We start from the raw sequence: 23,788 nt of genomic DNA on the forward strand, positions 1-23,788 counted from the left end.
GACCTAAACCCTAGTTTGTATCTATGTTTCTTCATGAGATGTGTATACATGAATTATTTTGGTGCTGAACCCCTTGAGCTTGGAGCTCGGGGTGACTTTCGTGAATTTGTGAAATACGATGAAGTTGTGGGCCCGATCTCAAGACCTAGACGGACTATTCGAGCCGGCCGGGGTTTGGTCGAAGCTAGTCCAACCTAGTCTTGAGGTCACCAAGTTCGTAGGTTCCAGTTGTGAACCAAGTTTGTGACCCGAGCTTGTGACTCAAGGTCAAGTTTGTGATTTCGTTCACTCGAGCAAGTTTGTGAGGTGACTGGCCAGTGAGGGTGATAAGGTGATAGGTGGGAGTACAAGTGGAGTTCTACGGACCTTATATGTGGTCGATGGAGTGTCGGCAGGAGGTCACACATGGCCAATGACTTGGCTTTGGAGCCAACCTATATCCTTACTTGTGTGTTGTTATTTATATCTTTTGATTTGACATTTTGTGACATAATTGTTTATTTTAATGTGAAATTTACGTGTTTACCCCTGTTTACTTACTAAGCATATAATTTACCCCTTTCCTTTTGTTTTCCTTAGCAGGGGACGACGCGGAGATCTCTTTGGCACATTCACTAGTATAGTTAGGTGTGCTTGTAATAGTTGGACAATTAAGATATTCATTTTGTTTTGGTGGTTTGTATAAGGACCCTCCTTAGAGTCCACTCTCTGCTAGTTGTTATCATAACGTAATACAGTGGTCTGAATAGCTACTTTTGGGGATGTAAATAGAACTCTTTTGGAATTGGTTATATTGTGAATAGTACGCTTTTGGTTTATCTAGTTTCATCGTTTTGAAATTTTGAGTCCTGTCGCGAGCTAGGCAGGCGTTCCGCCGATACCCTAGGGTTCGCTCTTGGGAGAAGCGGGGGTGTCACACACTCACCCAAATAAGTGCTGAATCTTGTGAGCTTGACTAAGACATGGAGGTTGTGCCATAAATTGTTAGAATTGTGTAGCATATGCTAGAAGCTTGTGAAACATTCTAAGCTATCCAAGAACTTTGTGGAATGGTCTAGAACCTTGTGGATAAGGTAAGACTTGTGTAGATATTTTTAGGGTCCAAGTGTACATACACTGTGTAGAGATTTCTAGAAAATATGCTTAGATATACACTTTGTAGAGTTCTTTAGAGATGTTTAGTGTTTTGACTTGCCTATAAATAGGCCAAATCCTTTCCATTTGTAAAAATCTGGTACAAGAAGTTTTGAGTGTAATATAAGTTTTTCTTTGCCACCCATACTTTACTACTTGCCTATTATTCTTACGCTTCTGCATAATTTCTACATAGTTTGTGTTCAAGCTAAACTAGCCGATCGTTCATAGTTTAAATCTTGAACATTTGCTAGTACCACACGGTGTGTTGGCTTGTAAAAAAACAAGCAACCCGTGACACTAGAAACATTGCCTTTTAGTTTTATTGAGAAAATTATAGTTTTGGTACCAAATGTTTGAGGGGTTTAAAGTTTGAACAAAAGTAAATCTAATTCTAAATATTTCAAATTTTAAGTACGTTTATTCCAATTAATTGGTTTTGAAAAAAATATCATTGGAATTTGGTCACATCAGTCGTAAGTGATGGGGGCAAATTTTGAAAAAAAATAGATAAAAAGGAAAAACTGTTGGTGGTCATGTTCTGCAATTAAAGGGCATTACTTACATGCAAAGTAGTCATATAGCTAAAGACTAATTACTTAGTATGCAACTAAGTAGTGCCTTTAAATACATATTATGACCACCAACATTTTTTTCCTTTTTATAATTTTTTTAAAATCTAGTTGCTAGTACTTTCTACTGATGTGATTGAATTCCATTAACAATTTGCCAAAATCACTGATACCCCAAACTTTGATACCGTGACTACAATTTTCTCAATTTTGTTAATAAAGATATAAAACAGAGAGGGATGCCAACCTCACCTAAAAGAAGCACATGAAAGTGCCTATCAAAAATAAAGGGAAGTTTTTTCATTATAAATTCAAGCCCTAACTTTATGAAATGAAGGAAAACCTAGTCTATTGTCTCGCATATCCCCTTCAACAAGATGTGGTAGATCCGATTTCGAAGTGTAAATCGTAAAATACTCCTAAGAGCAGCCCTCATTGGCAAGTAAATCATCTACCACATTGGCCTCGGGAAAGCAGTGAGTGATTTTTGCAAATGAACTTGACCAACGTAAAAGGATTTCTACTTCTAGCTTGATCACCCATGGACACACAAAATGCCCCTGAAGAATTCATACCAAAAACTATGAATCAACCTCAATATGAAAAAAGGTAATCCCGCATTCAACACAAAGTCGCACTCCAAACAAAATTGCACGAGCTTCAACTTGAATGGATGAAGCCAGACCAGAATTACAAAAATAAGCAAAAACAAATTTCTCACAGCTATCACGAACAACTTCTTCATGTTGGCAAAATAAACCAAACCTAAAAGTTTCTATTTATTTATTTACTTACTAGTTTTATTGGTGCAAGATTTTTTGTAGTTGTGTGGTTTAAAAATATGTATTTTATTTGATAATTTCAATAATCATGTATTCTACGTCAGGATTCCAACACATTTAAATTTCAATCAATACATAACCTTGACCCAGGACTAGAGTTTTACAAGAAGGCTAGTTTTGAATTTTGGGGTCTAGAGCCACCAAAAGAATACAACAGCTTCGGTGGTTCTGGTAGCACTATTTGGTCTTGATAGGTTGAATATTTCAAGCCAATTTTTTGGAGAATCAAGAGATACCTAACAATTGCCTAGAGAAGAAAAAAGTAATGAGGGAGATTGATAAGATAGCCAGTTATCCAAGACTAGGAGGAGATCACCGTTCGATGCACAGTGCATGAATGTAATTATATCAAGTAAAGCCTAATTTAAATTTGATTCTTTTCACTATTAATTTTTTTTTGGCTAACCCTGAGTACAGGGAGGGACGCTACCCCCATTTATTTACTATATAACTTGGGTGGAAACAAAAGATGATGTCACAAAGGGACCGGCCTCTACTCCCCTATCTGGTCGTGTAGAATGCTCCTAACTGATGGAATCCCTATCCTATCTAGGCACATGGCTCCTCTAGCTGCCAGAGGTAATGCTGACGTGGAAGTGTAAATCTCCTCTCCCCCACGAGAGCACCTTACATTCGATAAAGCATCAGCAACTCGGTTCGCTTGGCGGAGACAATGTCTTACTCGTAGAAAATTATCCTCAAGGCAAAAAGCTACTGCATCTCCTTATAGACACTCCATGGACAACCAACCTTTCCAATTAAAATGTGGACTAATAAGAGCGAGTCTAGTTCAACTTCAAACCTGCCAAAACCTTTTTGTACGCACAGCTCTACTCCAAAAAGTAGAGCTTGAGCTCCGGCATGTAAACTAGTAGCCCATCCAAAATGACAGGAGAACGCCAAGCGCAACCTGCAGCCGCCATCCCGATGGATCCCTCCTCCCCCACCAACACCAGGATTGCCCTTGGAGCACCCATCTGTATTGAGTTTGTTATCATCATAGGAAGGCTGAAACCACCTCACAAGCTTATAGGTAACTCGTGGAGACCACCCGAAAATCTCGATATAAAAGGGCACCCAAGTTGCTGGGAAGAACCTGCGTCTCTAAAAGAATAATGCAAACAACTCCAGGAGATCAGTGATGACTAAATTGGAAAGCATGTCAAACCCTATTTGGATCCCCTCATATTTCCTGGAATTCCTGAATTTCCATAGGTGCTAACAAATAGAAGCGGAAGAAAATGATGGACCAATTCCAGATACCGATTGCCCCTTTTCCCATATCACCAGGCTGCCATACACACACGAAATGACGAACCAATCCAAAATATCCCCACTTCATCCCCAATGAAATGCCAAACCCGTGACGCTATATCACCTCTAGCAAACACATGATCTACCATTTTGATATTCGGGGAATGACAACACTCACACCTGGAGGGCTCCTGAATCCCAAATTCCACAGACAACAATCCACCGATAGTCGACCACGTAACAATCATAATAAGAAGAATGAGATTTTCAAGGATAACAACGGATGCCATATTCTTCGAAACATGAAGGAGTTATTGGCATGTTGTCGCACCAGTTGAAATGCAGACCATAGGGTGAACCGCCCATATGTGACGGTCTCCATACCATCAAATCAGGAAGCTGACCCACCGGCAGAGCAATCCGAGCAACCTCGCTGACGATCCCAGCCGGTACCCATTGTTGAATAAGCTGTAAGTTCCAAGATCCATCCGTAACAAAATCAGCAACCAGATGATTCGACACACTATCCAATCTCGAAGCCAATGCTCCATTCCCTAGCCAATTATCAAATTAGAAATTCGATCTACTAGATCGCCCAATCCATCCAATGTGTTGCTCTGCAAGATGGAGCACCGCCATCATCCTTCTCTATACCTGCGAACCCCCATCTCGATATACCATATTAGGATGCACCTCTGCACAAAACTTAGTCTTCATAAAAGTCACCCAAAGAGATGACAGGGATCGAAAGCTCCACCATAACTTGATACAAAATGTACTATGAATATCCTCTAATCGCCGAAATTCCATGCCTCCCACGTCACCTCCCACGTCACCTGGCACACACAGGTCCCTCTACCTAATCCAATACAACTTATGACCCCTTTCGGAGTCACCCCAGAGAAAATTTGAGAATCTCCTTTTAGTCTCTTTAAATACTGATTTTGGAGGTGATGTAGCCATTAACAGATAAACCGGCAATGCTGAGAGGACGTGCTTCAACAGCACAATCCTACCCTCAGAAGACAATAACCTGTTTCTCCAAGACTCAACTTTACTCACCACTACCTGGTATAGTCCGAAAAAGTACTCTTTTTTTCACTTCCCGTAATATAGAGGATACGCTAAATATTTGATGGGGAATGGCCTAAAAGTGAAACCCGTTACCTGTTGGATCTTCATCCTCCTTGTCCTACCTAATTTAGCATGTACCAAAAAATAACGCTTCTTTTTATTGATCAACTAGTTAGAAACTGCCTCATAACCATCCAGCACCCTCATCACTATCCTGAAAGAAGCCACAGTTGCACTAGAGAAAATCAGCACATCATCAGCATAACTCAAATGCGTAATAGTCGGGCAATCTCGTGGAACCTTAAATCCTTGGAACCCACGTTGAGTGACTAACTGATTTAAAGAATGAGACAATACTTCTGCCCCGATGATAAATAAAGCAGGAGACAATGGATCCCCCTGACAAAGCTCTCGAGCTGACTTAAAAAAAATCACAGAGTGACCCATTTATAATTACGGAGAACCAAACATTAGAGATAATTCACCAAATCATATCAATCCAACGTTCTTCGAAACCAAATGCGCGTAGTACCTTTATCAAGAACGGCCACATCATTCTATCATAAGCTTTCGTCATATCAAGTTTGAACACTACATTTCTCCCGCGCGCTTTCCTCTTGATGCCCGTAATCATCTCCTGAGCTAGTAGGTAATTGTCTGAAATCGACCGACCCTAAACAAACTCACTTTGATTCATCAAGATAATTTTAGGTAAGATAGAAGCTAAACGGAGTGCTAGAATCTTTAAAAAATCTTGTTCATAAAGTTACATAGATTGATAGGACGAAACTAGGAAAACTCCTTTGGCTGCTAAACTTTGGGCAGCAAAATGATGGAGGTAGCAGTAATTCGCCCTGGAAGCTCAACACCACAAAAGAAACTTTATACCGCATTATACACATTACCACCAACTATCTCTCAGACAACGGAGAAGAATCTACTAGTGAAACCGTCAGGCCCTGTTGTACTATTAGCATCCATTTCACATACAGTCTACCGCACTTCCTCCAAGGACGAAACCTCCTCCAACTGCTCATAGTCCTCCAATGATACCAGCCGAGGGATGACATCAGTCACACCCATCATACCAGGGGCATCCTCCAATGAGAATAAGAACGAAAAATATCGAACCGCCTCCACTCCAATGAGCGCATCCTCATTCACCCATTCACCATTAGACTTCTTAATGCGATGAATTACCGATTGCATACATTATTGCTTTACCACCGAGTGGTAGAATTTAGTGTTACAATCTCCTAAAGCCAGCTATTTGACTCGAGATCTTTGCCTCTACAGCGACTCCTCCATGGCTAATGCCCGTCTTAAAGATGCTTGGGCCTGTTGCAACTCCGAATGCACCTCCTCATACCCCCCTTTCTCTAAACATCTTCCTAACCTTCCAACCTTCTCTTCCACCTTTTGTACATTGTCCGAAAAGTTTCCCACGTGATCCTTGTTCCATAATTGAAGATGCCTCTTTAACCACTGTAACTTAGAGCAAAAAACTTGCATCGGGGACCCAGCACACTCTTGCTATCATGACTCTTTCACCACTCCCAAAAAATCCTTATGATTTGTCCAAGCATTGATTAAGTGAAACGGTTGGAGTTTACCATCCATCCTTGTAGCAGTGGAAATTAACCATGACGCATGATCGGAAAGATGGAGCTTCAAATGAGCAACACCAAACGATAAACCAGCATCAAAACACTCCACATTCAGCAACAAACGGTCCAAACGTTTTCAAATCCTGGATCGGCCGTGGCGATTATTGCACCAGGTAAAGTTAGAACCTGAGAACTCGTCATCAACCAAACCAACGGAACTCATGAAAGCCACGAAATCAGCTGCTTCAGTAACTGTGAATGGTCGTCCCCCTTTCCTTTTCTCTTCCCCAACAACAACATTAAAATCACCACACATCAGCCAAGAGCCGTGCAACGGTTTGCATTGAAGCAAACCAGCCCAAAGAGCCTTTCTTTCCTCCCCAGTGGTAGCAGCATGTACAGCCAAAAAGGATATCGAGCTTACCAAATATGGATGTTGAATAAACAAAGATGAAAACTGAGCACCCTTGCCCACAATTCAACAACTAAATGGAGTATTATAGAAAATCCACAACAAACCATTAGAATGAGAAATTACAAAATCAAACTTTAATCTAGCCCGAAACTCCTCTGCCAATGACATGTGAACATGCATTTCACACACTACTAGCATTTGGATTTTATGAGACACAACTAACTTTCGTAATCTCCAAAATGGGAAGCCTTAGCCATACCCCTGATATTCAAAAATATTAATCATGAGATAAAGGCTGGAATGAATTTTACGAAGCCCTTACCGTGGAACGCAGTTCCCTATATGATGGAAACTTCACGCGCACGCCCTTGGACTTAACCGTGACTACCTTGAAGGAATCATCGACAACCTAACGGAGCTATTCAGACGCCTGTCCAACCTCAACATCACCCATCCCATCCTTCAGTGCAGTACCCCGTGGGGAAAGGTTACCCGCTGCTACCACATACACAACTTGCGCGTGCATACCTTCCGCCCCATCCAGTTCTCCTGGGGAGCCTTCCATGTTCCGAGCTGCACTTCCACCTATTCGCACCTCCACACAGTTAACCATAACCAAAGCAACTCCCATGGGTTCTTCCAATCTGCTGCCCTGTGCAACACGCATTGGAGAATGCTATCCCGACTCCATTTGAAGTGACTCCATAGCAGGTAAAGGAATCAACACTGTGTCCTCAGCATCCTGATCCTCAATGGGTGACAACACCTTGGCAGAGGTAGAGCACGCCTGACCTAAACCCAGCAGCTATGCTTCCAATGGTGGTGAGGCCTGTTGTTCACTGTTCGTCGCTTGCTCCTGCCCACTTGTCGGCGAATCCTTCGTGAAGACGTCCTCCCCCAATGGCCATTTCCCCCTAGCAGCATCATGCGTACCTATCCCAACCAACTCCCTATACCCCACTGTAGCTATGTCCCCCTCTGGAGCAACAGCCGCCTTAGGAGCCTAGGTTTGGCGTTGAAGTTCTGCTTGATGCCTAACCCCCAAATCCTTCCCCGTTCCCATCCGACAAGCTTGTGCCCTGTGTCCAACTTTGGAGCAAGTGGAACAGAAATCTGGAAGATTCTCATACTTCACTCGTTGCCAAAAACCACTCACAGACCCATTACCAATCCAGAGTTTATCTGGAAGCTCCTGCTGCAGATTGACCTCCACGAAAACTTGTGCCATGCTCAGTCTCACCAAAGCAACCGTAGAAGCATCCACTTTAAGTGGTTCCCCAATCAAACCGTAATTGAAAACAAAGACCCTTTGGCAAAATAGTGAACCGGTAAACTTGGAAGAGAAACCCAAACTGGTGCAATAGGGGATTCTATAGAGAACGAGAAAGCGGGTGACCATTTAAAGATGCGCATAATAAAACCTTGGAAATTCCACACCTCACGAAGCCAGCACCGCAAGTAGTCCTCCTCCAAGGTGAACCTGATCAAGACATGCCTAGGATCAAGCAACCCAAGGCAATATACATCCTTGAAACCCACAGCCCGAAAAAACTGCCGGAGCTCCTCCATGCTCGGCCAGCCCTTGGAGAATTTGCCTACCAGCGTGAGCTTGAATGGTGCTGAGAATGTCATGACATCCTTATCTGAGAAGAACACGACAGGCTTACCCTTGAAGAATGGGGTTCCTTCGCCACTTCAACCAAAGCCGAAAGCGGAGCAAACGAACTGGATACCTCTCGCGTCACTGGTTTCGGAAGTTGTGTTAAGATTTCAACAAATGATTTGGTGGATGGAGACGCGAGCATTGCTGGAGGGCCAACTGGCCAGCCATGGTAGAGAGATCGGATACCCGTAGCCATAGCAATCGCAAACCCTAGCAGTTGCAAACCCTAGCAATATTGATAGAAATCATCTCAAAAAAAAATCCTCCGAATATTCGTTAATTCTAACAAGAAGTAATGTATTAAGCATCGTTGTTTTAGGAAGTATGTGATTAGGTAGAAAATACAGAAATACAATGGTAAAAGAGGTGAAAGCTATGGTGTTATCTATGAAAAAATATAGTCAGGAAAAGTAGGTGGAATTAATAGGTACACAACTTAATATTGGGCGAAGATTTGATAAATTTTTTGAATTTTGTGTTATATTAGGTGTTGTATAAATATTTTATAAAGTAACTTGACATGTTCTAATTGTCTTTAATATGATAATGGATATAAATATTTTTGATGCAGTTTTTTTGTAGAATAATTGTACAGAGTATAATACATAAGGATACATATAATTTAGGTGAGCGGATTGAATGTATGCCAAATACAATATAAGGCACAGTAGTGTTTAAAATGTTTTTAACATTGGATGAGAAGTAAACTATTAAAATTTGTAAATTTAAAAGAAGAACATAATGTATTCACTGTGAACTAATAAATCTACACTAATTTGCATGAAAGTGATATTTGGTTGCACCCAATTGCTTGTGAAAGAAATGAAGAATATTAAGAACAGAGAACTATAATATGAGGTTCACCCAACTATGAAGTCAGGTTGAGATAAAAGAAAACTAAGCACTTACCAAAACTAAGTATCATTAAAAACATGATTGTAGATAGAGCTGTAAACGAGTCGAATCGAATCGAGTATCACATGTTTGAAGTGATTCAAACAAGGTTCATGTTCATTCATTAACTTTCGAACTTCAAACAAGTGTTCATGTTCGACTCATTAAGCAAATTTCATGTTTAAGTTTGAGTTCATATTCGGCTCGTTTAATATTAATGAGTCATTCGTGAACATGCTCGAAAAGCTCGAATCCAAATTATTTTAAGTCTTAAATATGCTACACAAATCATTAATCATCCTCAAAAATAATTAAAGTGCTAAGTGACTAAATTGTATTATTCATTAACTATATAACTAACATTAAAATAAAAATAAAAAATAAAACAAAGCAATTTGCCCTCCAAATATAAAAGTCTAGCATAAAATTAATCCTAAAATTTATCAAACGACAATTATGTCTGTGAGGACCCGAATTTTTTCTTATTTTTATGGCTTATTTAATTATTTATTTACCGGTTTATTCCAAATAATTTATTTCATCCATTTCAAGTCCATTGGTATGCAAAAATGCCACTTTTATAATTTTAAAACTTTTCGTTAGTAAATTTAATTTTTCTACGGTTCGTTTAACGAGAAATAGCGAATAAACGTTTTTTCGAGTTAAATTTGATTCGAGAGTATATTAGTCTTGGATAACTAAGGATGATTAAAAATAGACTAAGAAAAGTTAATTGAGGGATTAGATGTGAGTGAGTTTAAATTTAAGCTTATACAGTGCACGCGTCAAAAGTTTTTCGAAAGTCGCGCCGGTACAAACTAATTGGAGATTTGGAGAATTAATACATGTGGGGACTAGTGTTTTTATTTCTAAAATAGTTATTTTTATAATTATATACCTTAGTAGTGGTTAATTATATTATCGTTATAAGAATTTCTTTTCAATTTCGCTTTAACGCGCTCAAATTGAAAGTTCGCGTAAATCGAGCCGGAACGGCTAAGTGGAGATTGAAGAAACTAATATTAGACTACTAAGGGTGAATAATTACAGTGTTAAAGGAATTACATTGAAGGTTTAGTGCACAATTGAAACAAACCCGAGAGAAAACAATGGTACGAAACCCTATTGAACACTAGTGAAGGATTGACTTTTTGCCCAAGACATGCTACTATTTCATTCTTTTCCTCTAAGAAAGCTAAACCACCAAACTCCCTCATCTCTCTCCTCACTCTCGGTCAACCTCAAGACAAGAAAAGGAACAAGAAAACCAAATCACAAACCACTCCCTCACTCTCTCTCTTGGTTGGCAGCTATAGGAAGAAAATAAGAAGGAAAACTCCATTTCTTTGCCTTCAAGCTTGCTTGTTCTTCATCCTCCAACCATCAAACTTTTTGGATTCTTGCTCTAGCTTGAAAGGAAGTGATGGGGACGGCTGGATAGGGGCTTTTTTAAGGGGTTTTTCACACCAAAATTTCTGGTTTCTTCAAGAACTAGGGAAGTAACCACAACTCTTGCTTTCATGTTGCATTTCTTGGTTTTGAAGCTTGTAGCTTCCTTATTGTTTTTGTTGCTTGGATTGGAATGGTTGAAGTGGGCTCTATGAATTCCCACCTTGGGTATATGTGCTAATATGATGATCTAATGGTTGTTTTGAGTTGTTTAAGTGTTGATTTAGTTGATTATGGATAGAGAATCGAAGGAAAATTTCGCTTGGAAAGCTGACCGAAATCTGTCCTATTTTGCCGTGACTTTACCTCAAATTTTTGATGCTCAAATGACTTTGAAACTTATGTTTATATGTTGTGTGTGATCTGTAGAAATTTTCTGCAAAAAATTATTTGATTTGGTTGAGAAAAAGTTGAGTTTTGTGCAAGAACAAATCTGGAAATTCGTATAGCAAAGGTCTTTTAGCAGTGTTTTTTAAATGAACATATCTCTGCGTACAGAAGTTGGAATTGAGTGCCGTCAGTGGCATTCAAAACTAGACATCCGTAGTTTTCTAACGGTGTAAAATAAACCTTCTAATTCAAATTGAGTCATCTATAGTGATTGATCAAAGTCTCCTATCCTGTTCTACTATTCTGCTCGAATGGCAGTGTGAAGCTGTAACTTGTGGCTTGAATTTGAACTACTTGCAACCTGATTTTTAAAATGACCTCTTCTTATGAGATTTAGCCTTTTGAATCTAGTTTTCAACGCCACCAACCATTCTCAATTTTAAGTTGTATTGAGTGAGATATGGTTAAATTTTCAAACTGCAGCAAAGCTGGAAAATCCTTCCTTTTGCTGGCCGATTGGTTTAGTCGTTTGTGAAAAGTTTTATTTCGAAATTTTGATATCAATCAACTATCAATTGGTTGTAAAATGTTTCTTTGGCCTTGGTTTCACAAATGAGCCAGATTGGAGTTGATTTCATTATGCAAAATATTTGAAAAAGAAAAAGGAAGCAAGAAGACATATTTGTCTTGGAAATTTCCTAAACTTTGGTAATTTTGTTAACTACCTTCCCATACAATATTTTACATGAAATTTAATAGGGGAGTATTCCTCATATGGAAGTTTAATTGTACCAAAATTGGTGTCAATCTAAGACCATTTTGATATACAAATGATGTGCCAAATTTGTTCTTCAAAACTGAAAAATTGACCAAATGGTGTTCATTTTTGGCCAACTTTGAGCTGCTATATCTCGACGTTCGAAACTCCAAATTTTATTCTGTTTATTGTATTTGAAACTTTGTTAATAACTTGTGTTTTATTACAAATTTCGGAGGCTAGTTCACTTTCTGTGAATTTTTTCGAATTTCCAAACTTTGCCGAAAAATATGACTAAAACTGTCTGCCTGTTCAGATTAGCTTCTTTGAGCTGAAAAATGATTGTCTTCTGATTTGAATCTTGGAAAAGTATCTTCCCGGAACTTTTAGTAATTTGAAACGAGATTCCAACAATATAAATTTTTCCAATTTTGGACCTATTGAGTGCAAGATCTGATTTTTCTAAGTTTGACGCGCAAAGCTGAAATTTACCGATTTCTTAGAAAATGAAATTTTGAGAACTCGTTATTCTCTCTTGATGTTAATTGATCGTTTTAAACTCGATTTCATGAAGGAAATCAATTTTTCTTGTATTATTTAAACCCCACTTTTGAGTCTCGATTTACGAGTAATTAAGGTTCTTTTCATGACATTTTTTTAGTATTGTACAAGTGTACAATCTTCTTTGTTAACGAGGGGATTATAAACAATAATGTGTGATAGCCCATTTATTATTTGCTCAGTCGCTCAAGGGGACCTTCAAGAGGAACTCAAAGCGGACGCCTAAACACTTGTTTTGAATTGGTGAGTGTTTCATATAAGAGTACGTGACTTGAATAGTTTTACGATATGTTTACTCTATGGTCATTATGTGTTTAACTATTAAGTGCTACCGATAATTGCTCCTATGAATTTTTTCACCGTTTTAAGGCGAGTGTGTATTTTATCTTACTAGACCTACTAAAATGATAAATTTCTACCATTAACCGTGAACTACTTACCGTTTACCGATTTATTTGATTACTTACCGTTTACCGATCTATTTGATTACTTACGCATGTTATAAGCTCTAAACTGAACTGGATCCTGTGCTTGGTTACTAACCTGCTCGAGGCAGAATTGGGTTCGGTCGGGTAGGTTGAAACCCTAGACTACCGTTTCGGTATACTCGAGTATTACCACTGGAGGGATAAGGTGATGGCCAGACAACCGAGGGAATTACTGGAAATATAAGGTGAAGTTGATCGAAATGGTTCCACTGGAACACCGTATCCTTCAATGTGTGTTTATTTCTGTACAATGATAACTGTCTCGTTGTAAATGTGCCAATGTGAAATCTTAAACCATTTATGTATCATGCTTAACTTATTTGATTTATTAGAACTGTTAGAGTGTCTTAGAACCTCACTGAATTGTTTAGTTCATTCCACGTTTTTGTTTTCCTTAACAGGGTTCAAGATCGAGAGTGCTCGCGAATAGTATTAAATTATTTTCTTTTGAAGACCTTAAGTTGTATTATAGCGGATGGCTGTAGTACCTATTCTTTTGGATTATATTTAAGTTTGAAAGTTAACTAATTGTAAGTATGAAATATTTTGGAGTACTTTAATTATATATTGGAATTATTTGAAGTATTACTAGCTTTTGAATTATGGATTGTAGTGAGTCCTGATGAGAGTTGGGCAGGCGTTCCACTGATACCCTTGGGTTCTCCTTTGGGAGAAGTGTGGGCGTCACAATGTCCATATTCGCGAACGTTTGTCAAAACTCGCAAACATGCTCATGTTCATTCGATTATTAATCGAACAAAACAATTTGTTCAAATTCGGTTCATTTAAGGTTTTGAACGAGTCTTTCACGAACACGAACGAATCAAAATAACCCGAGTTGCCAAACAGCTCGATTCATTTAACAGCTCTAGTTGTAGATAATATCGTATTTGATAGGTTACTATGCATTTAGATATGTAATTAGAATGTATAGAATAATTTACACCATACTTTGATACAAAAGCACGATTGTGAAGTTAGTGAAAATTAATAGAATGTCGTTATTAAATTCATAGGTAAACTACATTGCATACTTTAGCTAAATTTGTGGAGCATCTAAATAAACATTGAATGTGTGATACCAAGGAAAAATCTTTTCAACTCCAGTATGATCAAAGATTAAAACTGTAAATATAGTTTTTGATTCTGGAACAAAGACAAAGGTTTTATTGTGCTGCAGGTGATGCTTAATAACGAAATCTCTCCAATTTCGCTGAAGTTGTTTATGTTTTACACCGATCTGAGTACTTTTGTGTCTAGTATTGATAAGTAACATGGGAGTCCTAGTACCATTGATGAATTGATCAACAAAGTGTGAAATTTTCTAGCTACAGCTGAAGATTAGAATGTATGTAGAAGCAAAAAAGAAATTGCTTGCAAAGAATATGAGATGGCTAAGAGAATATAAGTGAAGATGGAATTGCTCACCAAATTGTTCGGAGTCGCAGAGTTAAAGATTTGATAAAAGCAAACTGAATCAGATAGATATTGATAGAAATCTAGCCTTAATGAGGAAGCAACCTACTGTTGTCTAATGGCTAAATGGCTATCATCTGTAATCAGCGACTGTGTGTTTGATTAAAAGTAATATACGGTATAGATGAAAATATATGATAGATACACTGGTATTTTTACCTTGTGAAGCAATGATATTCATATGCAAAAAGTCTGGTAATGGTACTGTCTAGGGCAAAGGTGTGAGAACTCGAAAGTCATTTTCACATTTTATTTATCTAATTATTTATTTTTATATTACTTGCTTTAAATTCTTGGTTGTTTTAATGGTTAAGTCACGATTTTTATCCTTTTGTCTAATTTAATTTGGTGTATGTTGAGTCTTGTAGTGCATTATGTAAGTATGACCAACTAATGAGATGTACGCAATAAATTTGATAGACAAGAAGGAGTTTTGTGCAAAGTGGATTATGTGACAAGAAGTGTTAAGATTTAATTAAAGGAACACAAGATATGTTAGTGATTAAAGACAAATAGAGAGACAAATAGATAGATATTAACCTTTCTAGGTATCCTTTGACCAAGATTAGCTTTGTATTTTATCTAAGCTTTGCTTTCATTTTACCACAAAATTCCCTTTATCCTTCCCTTGTCTTGGCCAAACTCTTGAGGAGAAAAAAAGAGAGAAATCAACTTAATTTCAAGCCTTGATTTCTTGTTTATTTGGTGAGACAACAAGAGTGAAACCCTAATCTACTCCGTAGATACTTGAGGCAAATGCGGAAAGAAGCTTTTGGTGAAATTCTTGGAGGAAAGAGGCTCTTGATTTGCTTCAAATACTAGGTTTTAAGGTAATTTGTTAGAAAACTTCTCTTTCATCTCTTATCTCTACATTTATATGATATATGAAGTGATAGAAGGTAAAGAGAGGATGTTTATGGAAGATTTCATTTTTTGTCAAGTTGGATTGTAATTTTTCAATTTTGGTGCAAGATATATGTAGTTTAGGTTAGAACTTTATATATATGTGAAATTTTGATAGATTTCTTTGTCTAGAATATGTATCATTCACCCTATGACATGTTATCTTGATTGATAGTGGATTTGTCATGAAAATAGGGTTAAAAATTGGAAGGGCTAACTAGAGGAACTTGGGGTTATATTGCTGCAATTTCTTTCTTGATTGGTCACATGAGAGAGTGAGAGTTGAAAAGTTTAAGGTGATTTTGATCTACCTTTACTCGAGTTACTTGAGAAACCCTTGATTTTCACATATAGGTTGGATTTGAGCCAAAATGAAGTGATTTAAGAAGAGGAAAATGATGTTTGCCCCTAAAAGTTTTATAGTTGGAAATTTTCAGCTTTGAACCTCAAGACTCTTGTTACTTTTCTTCAAAATTCTTGCCTATAATTAACATAGTTTTGCTCCATCCTATGCTTGAGGCATTAAGCTACCATATATGTGATTTTTGTTTGATTTTCACATGTAAAAGGTGTGATTTTTGAAAACCTATATTAGAATTTTGATGGTTTTTTGTTCTATTATATATAATCGCAGATTTCAAGAGTGGCCAGGAAGCAGAGCTTGATAAGTATGTATTTTAAATGTTTTAAGTGTATTTTGTTAATTGGTTTTGGTATGTTTTAATTACATTTATAGTTTATGAACTAAGTTTCTACTGAAAATATGCATTTTATGGTTTAAGTGGTAAAAATTGCATTTCTATAAATTTTAATGGTGAAATTTTCATATTTTTGTAGGTTTAATTAATGATTCAAGAATCAAATGGAGTGACTTAAGAAGAAATTTGGATAATTGATGATGGTTTCAAATGATAAATAGAGAATATGAAGTGCAAAAAAGGAAATGCAACCAAGAATAAAGAAAGGAAGTTTTACAGGTTTGACACCTTATAGTATCTCACCCATATCTTGAGTTACAAGCATTGGATTGAAGTGATTCTTATACTATTTTAAAACTAAGAGATATATCTGCATTTGGTATGAAGAATCGAAGTCCAATTTAGTCGTTTCATTTTCAAAAAATCAAAATACAGAAGTGCAGTTTTGTTGTGGAAAGCTAAAACAGGGGATTGACTAGTCAAGGTTATTTTGGTTATTTCTCAATCTAAATTGGATGATTCTTGATGCATTGGAAAGTAACTCAAAGGGTTACAACTTTTATGCTTTGTACAAGAGTTAGTTCAACTTCTATCATCGAGAAAATATCAAGGAAAATTAGTGCAAAAATAGAGCACGACCTTAGGTCGTGTTTTTGAGGTTGTGAAATTCCTTTATAAATAGAGGACTTTGGAGAACATTTTGAAAACTTTCGAAGGTTAGAGAAACTCCACAAAAATGTAGTTTTCACTAAAATTTTCTTAGTTCATTAGTTATGGTAGATTAGTATAGTTAATGTAGTTTATCTTTCTTGTATTTGTAGTTAGATTTGGATGAAAATTTGAGGAGAAAAGATGGAGAAATTGAAACTAATGTGATAAGGGTGACTTCTCTCCTATCACTTGCTCTTGTATATTTGAATTAATGTTTAACTATAATACAAGTTTGGATTTTGTTTTTCATGTTTTGCTAAAATTTATGCCTAAACTTATGGATGAACTTTCTATATCTTATTAGTGATATTTATTTCGTTATTTGATGATATTATTTTGAACAAGTTATTTATCACTTTTGCTTTTCTCATGATTAATAGGCCATTAATTGCGATAATTTTAAGGTGTTAGATTTACAATAAAAATTAAAATTTAACACTAGTTCAAGGAAATGTTAAACCTAACAAGTATACTCACGTGAGTAGAGATACACCTATATGATTTTGGTGACCTGTTTCATGTAATTTCATAAAAGAAATGAGTTTGTAACTAATTTCATAACCACGAAAGTAGGTATGACTTAGTTCTAAGTATAGTTGATTTACTACGAGAATAGATTTCACATATATTAGGAAATTACATCATAATTAGTCAAGATAATAACATACAATTAACCCGTAATTTCATTTGTAAGAGTAGTAAGGAATTCTATATCTCTAGGAGTTTTATATTGTTATTTTTGTTACTTTTATCTTATATTTATAGTGTAGATTTAATTTTTTGCACTTATGATAGTCTAAATAATAAAGAAATTTGAAAATTATTGGTAATTGATAATCTTTTCTATGGGTTCGATCCTTAATATCTTATACTCGCTCTCGACTCATATACTCGCAAAAAATCGCGTATGGGATATTTAAAATGTTATAAATGTGAAACTTGACTGTAGATGAGCTAATTATTATATGTATACTCTGCGCTCATCAGAGTCTGTGCTTGACATTGATAGATCTTAATTAGTTGGTGAGTGTACCAATTGTATGATAGAACTTGTTACTTGATTGAAATATTCTTTTGATGTAATTGATCAATAATTGTCATGAAATCGTTGATTGAGTGAATGTTATTGCAATTCTCTTGACTTGTGGTTGGACAAGTGCGTACTTTATTGCATTTGCCTTAACTGAACTAAAGTACTGTGCACTATTTGCGAGTGAATGGATGTTCATGTGCGTGACTTGAAAGTAACTGTTTGGGATCCCAAATCCCATCAGCTAGTTAGTCAAATCGAGCCAGCAAGGGTTTGGTCGAGGAGATTGACGAACCATAGGTAGTGTTTATTGTTTATTCCTTTGGAATCGGTATACTCGAATTTTACCTCTACTATTATTTTTGGAGTTCGGATCCAACAGGGGGCTGATCGGTGAATGGAAATTGGAGATAAACAGTGCTCTATTGAACTTGTTACTATGTCCACATGGTTGATGGAGTGTCAACGGATTCTGGACAAGTTGTTGCCCAACTAACTCGCAAGAGCAAACTGTGTCTTTATGCGTGAAAGTATTAATTGTTTATTTGACTTATTATTTGAAATATCAATGACTTGTCTTGTGAACGTCTACTTTCTTCACTTTGAATTGTGATATATGTAATTGCCAGTTTACTACTTCATTTGCATGTTATCTTGGAACCTCACTGGATGAAAACTCATTCCATTAATTTGTTTTCCTTACAAGAGGCGAGAATGAGAACGTGTGAGTTGACTGGAATTTTGTCTAAATCTTTTATCAATTTTCCTGGTGCACTTCTTAACTTTGTCGGTTCCGACTTGAGTTTGTTGTTGCTTTTGGTGTTGTTGTGAGTGAGTTCTGACAAAAGTTAGGCAGACAGTCTGTCAAACCTTGGGGTACGCCCTAAAGGGAGGTAGGATCGTCACAAAAGGAACCTGTTTTTGTAGCTCACGAATATGAATGACATCAAATATTAGATTTCCAGCATGGCGAAGTAGTAGAACGTCATGTCTTCTAACAATGTTGTATTCATAAAAAGCGTCCCATCCTTCTCCGAATGAATGAGTAGTAGCTGTGATAGGCCATTGTCGCAATCCAAATCTTAGAATAATTATATTGCATCAGTGTTGATGAAGCAAGGTTTCAAACTAAGTAGGTAATACCTTGGAAAAATGAGGTAGGACAAACAATGTGAAGCAAAACCATGCTGTACAACTCTAAATGCTATAATGTAGATGAACTTGAACAAAAAGTTAACCTATCCTTTGTGGATGCATTTGAGGACAAAACAGCAGGCTAGTAAGCTGTTATTTGCGAGATGAAAATTTGTTGGAGACATAGAGATCGTTTCTACCATTGAACTAATAGGAGGAAAGATGAAGAAATGAAAAAACAAAAAAGTACTTAGTTAATAGAAAATGTGAGACAAGGCCGTATTATCTGATGAGGCTGGAAATACCAAAAGAAATGCAGCTTACTTGTTACCAAGTTCTTATGAAGAAAAGGCATTAGTGAAAGTGTCTGGTGTTCAATTTTGATTGATGATTCTGTAAATGGTAAAGAGCTTATATATGAAGAATACATTATTGTAAAATAGTATATATTTTTCATTGCTTTTAATGCTAAGTGCAAGTGTTTTCCTACCATGAGTGCAAAGATTTATTAGTAGTAGTAGAGGAGGTAAGGATCAATGAATAAAAAAGACAATACAATGGCAAACATTAAGTGCGAGTTGTCAACTGACTGCATGTAAAGTTATAATCCAATGTGCATTTGTAATGTTCTATGGTCTGATAGCAAATTTATAATTCACAGTGTACTTGTCATGTTTACTGTATATATAGGTAACCAATAATTTGACATATAAGTAACAGAAGCTAAATATACAAGTCTTATATGTCAAAGATTTTGGTTGTCACAACAAATCAAGAAGCATCTATACTGATGCAAACATGATGAACCCGTGCCCCTCCAAAAGAGCAAGACAAGATGCTAGCCGAATTTGAACTTTAACCAAACGACTCCCTATAGCAAGGATAATGACAATAAAACCCTTGCTTAACAACACTAAGCAAACGACTTTAATAACTACGGAAATTACTAATGAAACTATTAATCGTTTAAACTATAGGTAGTAGAACGTCACAACCAAGGAGATACTTGATTGATAAGTTCACTTGAATAATTTGAGAAAGATTCTCAAATATTCAAAGAAACTCTTTTGGAAAGAAAAAAATGAATAACTCACGAAATTTTATTGATCAAAAACTGATCCTGAAGGTCTCTTACTTGGGTTATGTATTGTCATACAAAACTAGAAGACCTAAAGTGAATTGGATTCACAGTTGGTATCAGAGCTAGTTGACAACCACCAGATTATATCCTTCTTTTCTTTTGTATCGAATCATATAGTCTTGTCTTTTCAAATCTGATTTCGTGTGTCTTCAAAAAAAAATAAATAAATCGTCATTGTTCATGGTTACTGTTCATCCGCTGTTACTGTTCATACGAAAAAATAATTTTTTTGGATACGTTGTCTTGTCTCTTATTGTTGTGTTTCTTGAATCTTGAATTCATCTAAAGTCACAAAAATTCTAATCATGGTTGTTCTTGGAAATTCGATGTTGTTTCTTGTGTTTTGTATCAAGATTGTGGTTGGATTGTATTGTTCTGAAATTCTTGAAATTCTTGATAAAGAATCTTGAATTTCTGGAATTTCTTGAGTATAATTCTTGAACTTTTGGGGTAGAAAGTTAGGGTTTCTTGGATTCTTGAAATCAAGAAGATCAAATCTTGAACTTGTGCAAAACCCCTAGTTCTTGATTCTTGAAAATTAAGGGTTGATCTTGAGTAAAACAAACCGAAACAAGTTCTTGTTCTTGGAGAGTGATCCAATTTGAGAAGAAAGAAAAAAAAGAATCTGACTTGTGTTACAAAAAAAAAAAAGAAAAGAAAGAAAAAATGCAAGAAAAAAAGAGTCAAAAACAGTTTCGGACTCTCAAGAAAAAAGAAACCAACTAGAATTGGGAAACTAGGTTGATTGGGCTTGCAAAACAAGTTCTAGTTGCATTCAAACTTCCAAATTCTGATTGGTATCTTTTAGAACCAGAAATTTAGCCACTAAACAGTCCACAAACAACGAAGACATCTTGGTTACAACTCCTAAATTTTCGACCAAGTGTAATTGGGGTAGAGTTCCTTTAGGATTTGGAAACTTCCGCGATTTTGTCTTCCTTGTTTGAGTCAAATGTATAATCTATAGTTTTGTCCTTCTTTTGTTAGAAGTCTTTTTTTCCCAACATTAACTCATATCTAAAGAGTCCTTAGACAAGTCCAATTCAACTTTGTCTTGTTCCTAGTCACTAGTTTCCGTCTTGAGTCAAGATTCAAACATGTACTTTCCTATTTTTTTTGGAATAAATTGTTCGGGCAATAATTTGTCAATTTTTCCAGCCTTTCATTTGCATCCTTTCTAAGCCACATTCATCTATTTCACTCCCAAAAAAATTCAGCATCAAAGACGCCACCATCTTGTGTGTGATCTTGATGAAAATTTGATTGAGCTTTTTTGAGAAAATTCTGATTTCTTCAAAGAAAGCAATCAAGAGATTTGAGACATGATTGGTAAGAACATTAGAGTGATACACTTGAGTGATACATGAGTGATGAGTGCATACACGTGAACTTGTGGGGTGAGGAAAAATATTTCTTTTACTAACTTTTTGTAGGTCCTCTCAAACATCATGGAGGATAAAAGACATATGGCAACTACCTTACATCATCTACCTGATCTAAAGGAGTTGAATATGTGGTGTTACGCGGTGCAGATGAGCAATTGGACATCATCAAATCAAAGCCGCATGGTTGGTTCTATACTCATTGTGGAGTCAAGGATAAGATTTGTAACTTGGCCATTGATAGAAGTTGTGAAGTCAATCTTACAAGTGCTATCATGGTTAAGAAATTAAATCTTCCAACCATTGATCATCTTCAACCTTACAAGTTGCAACGAACATCGATGGTTTGGCAGCGAAAATTTGACCTAATCTAATTCTCGAAATAGTGAACAATATTGATACTATCTCAACCCGCGATTTAACGAATTAGCGAACCAAACTATAGGTAATAGAACGCCACAACCAAGGAGATACTTGATTGATAAGTTCACTTGAATAACTTGAGAAAGATTCTCAAATATTCAAAGAATCTCTCTTGGAAAGAGAAAAGTGAATAACTCACGAAATTTTATTGATCAAAAACTGATCCTGAAGGTCTCTTACTTGGGCTATATATAGCCATACAAAACTAGAAGACTTAAAGTGAATTGGATTCACTTAAACTAGTAATCTAATGACCTAAGTAACTTCGGTTAGAGCAAGACAAGGTGCTGGCCGACTTTGAACTTTAACCAAACGACTCCCTATAGCAAGGATAATGGCAATAAAACCCTTGCTTAACAACACTAAGCAAACGACTTTAATTACTATGGAAATTACTAATGAAACTACTAATAGTTTGACTCAATAAGTTGGAGCAAAGTAATCAATGTGAATTGGGTAGATTGCAACTCTTTTGAAGGGGCACGGGTTCATCATGTTTGCATCACATACAAAGCTGGAAGGTTGAAAGCTGATAATAATAATTTTGTCTAAAAAAATATAAATAAATGAAAAGGAATCCCAAATTATATAGATTATAACTCAAAAGATATCTGTTAAGATCCTCAAGATGTCTAGGATAGGGGATTTCAGTTCATTTTTGAAAACTTGGCAAGAACTTTGATATACGCATCTAGACTGATTTAATGTGAACCAGAATTATCTTTGCTTTAAGCTAAGTGTGAACAAACTCAAGTGGAAGTTCAAGATTCTATAAGAAACACAGAGGATATAAGGGGTGGCAAGTAAACAGTATATTTATTATCAAATTTGATAAATTAAAATAACCTGATTCATATGATCAATTGCTTTAAGAGTAGTAAAGGTGAGAATCTTTTCTATTAGGTCTCCAAAGATGGAAGCTAGTATAACTCCACTGTCATCGCTCAAATTAATGTCAAAACTGCACCGGAAAGATAAGTATATAGGTCCTTAGGTGATACGTTATATGACATTGAGATTAAAAGCAATTCAGTAGTAAATTTAAAGTTGATGATTTATTGATATAGGACCTAGGCATAGCAGAGCCCTTCTCTTTGCATGAATTACAAGTAAACTCAATTCCATAGTCTGTTGCAATAGTTTGATAACATTTTGTGCAACTTATGTACCAATATTTTTGGAAGATGTGTTCAAAGGAGAGCCATGCCTTGACCCAAGCAATCTAAAAGATAAACAAATATTAGATGAAAGGCTAAACATATATGAACAAGCTATAAGATTACACAACAGTATATTATTTAATCATCTTCTGTGACGGCATAACATTGCAAGCTAGAGTAGTTTTTTGGTCTATTCTTAAAGAAAGTGTAGGATTGTACTTAATGTAACTCTTTGTATCAATGATTTCTGCAATCAACTTAGCATACCTCATTGCCCTACAAAAAGAATGATGAAATAAGAAAAATAAGGAAAAAATGATACAGTTGATATTGTACTACATTAAAAAAATGTTATTAGAGTCATTGTACCAATTCTTCAGCTCTCTTGCTTCCTATATAGGTGGATCAACAAGAGCTGTAGAATCAAACCAAATAGAGAGCGCAATACCTATACAATAAACAACAGCATAAAATTTGAGTTATGAGTAACAAATTTGATATACAAATAAAGACTATAATACAAAAAATGACAGCATTTCAACAGACCATTATAGTTGTAAACTTTCAGCCGTCAACTAATGATAACAGGATTGTTTTGTATGTTATTTAACAAAACTTGAACTTCATTGTTTAGAAAATCATCCCATAAAGATAGCAGGACCGTTTGGGACCTAATATTGACATAGAAGT

Source organism: Coffea arabica, chromosome 7e, assembly GCF_036785885.1.
Source record: "Coffea arabica cultivar ET-39 chromosome 7e, Coffea Arabica ET-39 HiFi, whole genome shotgun sequence".
In the NCBI taxonomy this organism is placed as follows: domain Eukaryota; kingdom Viridiplantae; phylum Streptophyta; class Magnoliopsida; order Gentianales; family Rubiaceae; genus Coffea; species Coffea arabica.